Source organism: Hibiscus syriacus, unplaced genomic scaffold (genome assembly GCF_006381635.1).
Source record: "Hibiscus syriacus cultivar Baekdansim isolate YM2019G1 unplaced genomic scaffold, ASM638163v2 tig00112072_pilon, whole genome shotgun sequence".
Lineage (NCBI taxonomy): Eukaryota > Viridiplantae > Streptophyta > Magnoliopsida > Malvales > Malvaceae > Hibiscus > Hibiscus syriacus.
The window spans coordinates 1,185,078-1,193,546 of NW_024063249.1; the positions used below are offsets into that span (position 1 = coordinate 1,185,078).

General features: G+C 29.0%; 1 pseudogene; it reads right to left on the bottom strand.

Moving 5' to 3' along the window:
- Positions 1 to 4,026: 4,026 nt before the first annotated feature.
- On the bottom strand, positions 4,027 to 7,664 carry LOC120174372 (annotated as a pseudogene).
- Positions 7,665 to 8,469: the final 805 nt, after the last annotated feature.

An 8,469-nucleotide genomic window follows, 5' to 3' on the forward strand; every position in this document is an offset into this window, starting at 1 on the left:
ATACTCCGTCGAATTTATCCCTTATTAACTTTTTAACGAGACCCTACTTACTTTATTAACTTTTTAAAAATTGAATTTTTTAAAATTTGATTAAGATTATTTTAAATAATTAAATTTTATAAAATATGTATATAAAAATTATTTGATTGAAGATTTTTAAAATATATTTTTAACAAAAGATAACTAATCAAAGTTTAAAAAAATTGATAGAAAAAATTAATAATATACCTATTTTATGAGACAGATGAAGTATGTATGAATTTTAACTAAATATACAATGATTATATGAATTTTGATTTTGTGAAATATTATATCTAGATTTCTAAAATTATTTGATTTGATATATTTTAATTTATTGATTTTTTCATTCGAATAAAAGTTATTGAATAATTTTAAAATATTTAAACTTTCAGGTTGAATACATAATCCGTTATTTTTCACGAGTCACAAATTGGATAATGGGTAGTAAGTTTTGGGTCACCAAGCTGTTAGGTTCCATTTTTTATTATTTTTTTAGATTAAAATTTTTACTCTCAATTCCTAAATTACTTCACCCTACCCTTCTAAATTATTTTTCAAATTATTCTTTTAACAATCAAATATTCGAAATTTAGTTGTATTAATTAATTTTTTTTGGACTTTTAAGTTGTTGTAATTAAGAGTTATTTTAAACAGATATTAACTTATACTTACTCTAGATTAACAAAAAAATTATAAATTTTATGTTTTTATGGGATTTTTTTAAATAATATAATTTATAGAAAAAAATAAAATAAATATAAACCATGTACTCTTAAATTAAAAATACTTGTAGTACTTGAAAAATTGGATATTTGTTGCTAACATTTACTTCTAGTTTAAACGAAGATTCGAAGTTGGTGATCATACGGTGATCGATTAATAACATTCGTGAGAAAGAGAATAAGAATATAGAGAGTTTCATATGGAGATTGGGAGAGATATTTTCTACCCGTCATAAGGATTTATATATTGACCTTTTGTGTTGGTGTTAGTATGAGGTCATGATAGTCACTCGTATATTCAAGGGTGAATCGACGATCAGTACATCTTGTGGGTTTGAAAGTGAATAGTGATCACATTATAAAGTTATAGATGACGGGAGGATATAAAACTCTGAAAGCTTCGATAAATAACGTGACTTGTGAAGGATATAATAATTATTCTTCTTTGATGAAGAGAATACCATAAAATGACATGGCTATTTGTGGTAGAATACGCATAAAAAAGGACTATTTAGCATATATATATATAGTGCACTCACCTCGCTTTCAAGTCACCAAAGTTCAAAATATATGGAACCTATCAGTGCTTCAATCGACCACTTTTTTTCCCCTTTTTTCCTTTGAAATCGTCTCTATTCAATCCATTCTTATAAGCTTCAAAGTGCCATGAACATAAATAAGGAACACTGGGTTACTAAAATTTCATGCATAAATTCTCATATAATTCATTTGTCAAATAGAACCCTAAATTAAAATTCAAAACCTTTTTACCTTCCTACTTCAAAAAAATGCCTAGCTCACTTTAATCCTTATGTTTCATTAAATTTTCAGTGGAAAGCTTCAACTAATGAAGCTCATATCTCTTATTTCGGTTTTTTTTTTAATTGAATCAGTTCTTCGAGAACGATACGATATTATACAATAAAAACTATGAAAAGATTTTATTGAACGTGACATCATCAATCAAATTTTTAAGTAAAAAAATTTAAGATATTATATTATTAATATTAATGATCATTTTAAAATAAATTTTTTTATATACATGCTATTAAGAATGATTTTTAAATTCTAAATTTTGTTAATCAATTGGCGTCTATGCATGAACTAGTTTACCTCAGTGGTTAAATGAATCATTGTTATTCCTAGAGGTCACGGGTTCGAGCACTAACAACTGCAGTAGGGTGGTTGGGCGTTTATTGTCAAATGATTAAAAGTATCTAAAACAAATATTACTTTATAGTCACTTTAACTTGATAAAAAAAAATTGGCGTCCATAGTCTCCTATAACCTAAAAAAATCATAGTCTACAATCTACATAAATAACTTAATATACACATCTCTGGTTTTTCTTAATTTTAAATTAGATTAATAAATTTCATTTATGAATGAATTTCAATTGGTAGAACTTTTACCTAAATAGTGATAATAATAATAATGATTTTAATATACACATCTCTAGTTTTTTTTAAAATTTTAAATTAGATTAATAAAATTTCATTTATGAATGAATTTCTATTGGTATGGACTTTTACCTAAATAGTTATAATAATAATAATGAAATATAAAAAATAATCTTTAAATGTTATTTTAGTAATATTAAAAATAAAAGACACTTTAATTAATTCAAAATTTTCTTTTAATTCGTACTTTTGTATAGATTATAGGTTTATCAATATCAATATTTAAAATTTTTGTTTTGATGCGACGATCTACATATTTTTACATAGAACTTTTTAAAATATTCCATTTATAAAATAAAATATTTAAGTCTTCTATTATTTTTATTTAAAAATAAAGTTTCCACCAATTCAAGTTATGTAAGTGCATTTCGGAATGTATTTTATTTGTAAATATTTTAGGTTTATTTTTTACTCTTAAAATAATTATATTTTATTAATCACCAAAATGTTTTTCGTACTTTAATTATTTATAGGTTTCTTTCACCTAAAATACATATCACAGTTTCTACTGTCCTATCATCGGTGTAATATCATATTTTAAAAAATAAACCACGTATTTATATTTAATATGATAATTTTGATTTGTTTTAATATTTAAATTTTTAATTTTTTTAAAATCATACGTAATATTTAATTTTAGTACCTCTCAAAAAATTGTTTAATTATAATATCCAATTTTTAAAAATTTAATATTTAAATTATCAATTTTGATATATTTTAATATCTAAACTTTGAATTTTTTCAAAACTTAACGTTAAATTTTGAACGAGATATTAAAATGAAATAAAAACTGAACTTTAAGTATAATTTTAAAAAAAATTAAAAGAATATGTACTAATCAAAATTGATAGTTTAGATACCAAACACATAATTTACACTATCTTGTACCGTATAGTAAATTTATCATTTCTATTCCTCAAATACATTCTGTTGTTACCCTCGCAAGTTTGGTAGATAAACAATCATAACTTTTTTTTTTGATAAAAGGGTAATTTTACTCTAGTAATAAACTCAATTTATCACTCTCGCCCTTTTTTTTTGGTAAAAGGGTAATTTTACTCTTGTAATAGACTCAATTTATCACTCTCACCCTTATAGTATTTTCGCACCAATTTAACCCTCAAAGTGCTCAATTACATCATTTTATATCATACCCTAAACTTAAAACCCTAAATTAAAATTATAAGATTTATGGTTTAGAGTTTATGAAGTTATGATTTAAGGTTTACAATTTAAGGTTTTAAATTTAGATAAAGTATAGAATGATGTAATTGAGTAACTTCGAGTACTAAATTGATACGAAAATTGGCACTAAATGAATTTATTACCGGGACAAAAGTACCCTTTTGCCTATTTTTTTTAAAAAATTGGCAGATTATTTTTGTTTGTTTAAACATATCATCTTTATTATAAAGATACAACTTAAAGAAAAAATAGTACCAGACATATCAGTAGAAAGGAAGTTTTTATTCAATATACTAAATGAGAAAAAATAGGATATTCATTAAAATGATTGTAACTCATGCACATTTTAATAAGGGAAAATAAAAAAATGTGGACAATAAAAAATGGGGGTAGATCTACTTAGACTTATGTGAAACTAGATGAAATTTACACTTCCATAAGTTTATAATTGTTACAGTAATAATCCAACCGTTGAATTTACTAATAAAAAATGGCAAAATACTTATTACACATAAATTTTCTAATCAATCTGATATCTCTATCATACTGATCTAAAATAATATTTAATGACAATTTGAAATGCATAATTTACTTAGAACATGAAATTCAAAGGTCGGATTGTTACGATATCAACTATAGAAAAAAACTTATGAAAATATATAAAGCTCAGTTAGTTTTATACCAGTACAAGTAAATCCCTCCCACATAAAGAATTAGGGAAAAAATAATATCTAGAAATAACCTGAGAGAGAAAATTGTGGTGTGAAAAAGGTATTTCCAACTGAGTTACTTTGAGAGAGGAGAGCCATATCCATATGGGTTTTTATTGGCCCAGTTCCATTGATCCATGCACATCTCCTCAATGCCATATTTTGCTCTATAATATCACAATTGAACATAATGGTAATTTTTATATGGATGCAAGAAAAAGTCGAGTGACTCAACAAAGCAATTCCCTATAGTTAGGGACCATTTTGTGACTTTTAAAAGTCGAAAAACTCAACAAAGTAAAGTCCTATAGTCGGGAGACCGTTTGTGTACTTTATCCTGAAAAGTATGAGGGCTTACCCGAATTAGTGCTCAAGTCAAGGGTTTTTCTTGTATTGTTTTAGCCTAAATCAAACTGGTATTACTATGCAAGCAGTTAATGAACCTGCAATAATATAAACTGTATGTAAGGCTCTTACTTCTATTTCAGTTCAGTCTCAGCCTTTTTAGTTGAAGCATAAACGATTTCGGCATCACCAGGTCGACGTGGAGCCATTTTAAGAGGGATTTTCTGATAAAAAGCAACAAATTTGGGATGTTAAAACTAAAATACCAAGAACAACAAATATGTACAACTCTATGTTAAAAAAAAACAGTACCTTCCCGGATGCCTTTTCGAATGCAGTAACCATCTCCAAAACCGATGTTCCCTTTCCGGTTCCCAAGTTGTAAACCTCACAACCTGTAATAGCATAGGTAATAAGGACGGATTCTATTGAATTCTACCTTCAATGTTAAGTTATTATGCGTGTAAAGTGTAAACTAACTAAATAGAATGCAGATATATACCTATTTTCGGATCGGATAGTTTTTTCAATGCAGCGATGTGGCCATATGCTAAGTCCACAACATGGATGAAATCACGAACCTGAAAAGATCGAAGAAATGGTCCCTTTGTCACAAGTGATCGAAGCATCAAACCCGAATTTAACCAACAAATATTGATGTTTGATTTACGAAAAGAACATTGTCATTCAAAATATAGTCCAAAAGTCCTCAAGATTATTTGTTTAAATTCGAGACTTTCGGGAAGGCACATACTTTCCACAAATTCTCTCTTAGCGCCAAAAGGGAGCCAGAGAAAGTATAGACAAATTCATAGAGATGTTAGGAGTTAAACAATATCAAGCTTAATCGACGAAGAGAGTTGTAAATAGAAGCTCAATAGAATTCAAAACCATATCACAGTTCATAGACATATTCAAAACGAATTCTTAAATACGAAATACGATTCATCGGAACCTAACACCTGACATACCGACAAAAACTAACCCCCTGTACATTCCTTTGTTGAATAATCACTTCCAAACACTGTCAATGCCGGTCGCCTCCCGACAGCAACTTGTTGCACAAAAGGCATGAGATTGTTTGGAATACCCCGGGGATCCTCACTTATGTGGCCGCTGGGATGTGCGCCAACTGGATTAAAATATCTTAATAGTATGATCTTCCACTTAGAATCAGAATTACAGAGATCACGGCAGATCTCTTCAATGAAAAGCTGACCAACCATGTCGGATACGATTAGATGACACTATGGGAGAAAATGCCCAAGTACTACTAAAAAAGGGGTAAAAAGTGTAATGGCATACTGTTTCCTAATCTTCTAATTACATGCACTTGAGAGATATCCATTGAATACCTTGGTTCGTCCGTATGGATTCACGGCAGCCAGAGGAAACTCTTCTGTACATGGAACCTCCTTTGGCCAGCCATAAACAGTAGCAGATGATGAAAATACAAGCTGAAACGTATCGTATTAGATTGGACAACATCCAAGACTCAAGAAGACAATACAATTCATAACTCATCAAAATATACAAAAGTTCATAAACAGATTCTAGATTCAACAGGATCCTACTTTTTTTCCTTTTCAATTACACCCTGAAGTTGCACAATCTATTTCTTGTATGGAACGATTCACATAGAGTATGCAAAAGGAAAAAAAGGTAGAACAATAAGGTCAAGAAATGTGCATTTTTACATCCGTGTGCAGCCATCACTTCGAACAGGATAATTGTCCTTATGAGATTGTTGTCATGATAGAGCAATGGTTCATTTACACTTTCACCAACTGCTTTTAGTCCAGCAAAATGAATCACAGCGTCAAACCTGATAATGTAATAACCTTAGAAATAGAGAAAGTTGAGAAGTCGCAATAAAAACCAAGGTATAAATTCTCGAGAGTACTTTGTCTGAGCAAAGATTTCCATCGCCGGTCGATCCCGAAGGTCCACCTGCAGTTGAAACATGTAGTCCAAACTTAAGTCCATCATATGTTGATGTTCATAATAAATCTTGGACACACAAATAAATACTTCAATGGCTTAAATGTATCTTGCAAACAGCAGCACATGGTGGATTTGATTTATTGGCAAAATCAGACAAATTCCAATGAATACCAATAGAAGCCAAAACATAATAACAGAGACACTTCAGCTAGTTTCCGGATGATTAGAAGCAGAGATTTGAATTACGGTTACAGTTGCATTGCGTTTATCACGATTGCGACAATAACGGGAGCTATTGATATCATTATGGGTATCATGGATGACACCTCTACCGCTATACAACAGCAGCTATTCCTAACATAAAGCTATTTAAATCCCAGATTTAAAAGTTAACAATAAATTACCAAAGAAAAGTGTATGTGTGAAGCTTTTAAAATATCATCAAGAAAAACAATTACTAGATCCAAACATTCCCAATCAAAGGAGTGGTTCCATGTGTAAAGAAAAAGTGTAAAATACAGTTCAAAAGACACGGGAGAAAAATACTTTTTTGGGTACCGCCGACAATATAAAATAATACTACCGAAAAAGAAGAAGAAAACACTTTATTTATTGTTATATTTTTACCTTGAAGGAATCTTCAGCTGACAACCCAATCAATCTGTTTAATCGATTATTATGCAGCTCACTCAATTGAGCAATTTCTCATAAATTTTCAAAAGCAGTTTTAAATCTATTCGTTAATCTAAATTAAATCTTCGAAAATCAAATCTACTATTCGCAATTATTTCCAACAGTTTTTCGTCTAAAAAAGAATCCAACATAGAATCACCGAATTTTCACAACACAACATGTTGCCAGCTATGGCGATTGAATCAATCGAAGTTAAACCAATGAGACTCCAAATTCAAAGTTTTCTCTCTCCGGCATACAACTAAGCAATCTCGCATTAAATTTAAGAAGAAGAAAAAAGGAAAATTGGTGAATTGAAGCGTTAAAACGAACCTGATGAAAGGAAAGGTTGTTGCCGAATTCACGGGCGAGTTCTTTGACTCTCTTGATAAAAACGTCGGGTTAATTGACGAGATTATCAAAGACCACCGGTTTGTAACCGCCTAAGAGCAACTGCAACACCGTCTGGCTCCCTATATAACCGGCGCCGCCGGTCACCAGAATAGTCTTGGACATACTCGATCCAATCAAACCCAAAAAAAAAAAGAATGAATGAAATTAAACAAAGAAAGAGAGAGAAAGGAGCTAACAAAAGGCTAAATATTGGGGAATTGAATGAATGAAAGGGCTGTTTGGATTGAAAAGAAAAGGAAGGAAGTTTTGTTTCCCGGAAGATGTGGAAAAAAAGAAAGAAAGGTCACAGAAAGAAAGAAAGAAAGGAATAAAAGATTATAGAATAAGATTACTGATAATGTTGTATTTTGTGTTTGGTTGGTTTAGTATTATTGTAAGATTATTGTATTTGGTTAAATGAATAAAAGATTATTAGAATATATATTTAATCAAATTGTCCTTATTATATATTTGTATAATATTATAAATTGTAAAATATTTATATATTTTTTTAAAAAAATTAAATTCATAATATTTATATAATTTTTTACAAAATTAAAAATATAAAAAATATTTAGGGTAAAAAAAATTTTAACTCCTGAACTTTATATAAAATTTTAATTATAGATTTTTTTTTGTAAATCTAAAATAATTTAAGGATAAATTTGTAATTTAACATTCGTAGAATTTTTATTATTCAATGACATAATAACGATATTTTTGGAAAAAAATAAAAATTTAAGGGTATTTTAGTCTAAAACGCCGGTAATATTACAATACCTAAAGAAATGGAGGTAATGACATTCCCGGTAATATACTCCAAAAAATCTACTATTGGTAATAAAACATTATCAGGAATGAGATTCCCGACCAACCAAATATGAGAATATAGATTCCCACAATCAATGAACCAAACACCCCTGAGTATTTTAGAAGACTAGCCACGTGGACCGAATATTGTGTATTTATTGGACTCCACATTACGTGGCACTTTTGGATCGTTTTAGCAATAAACTA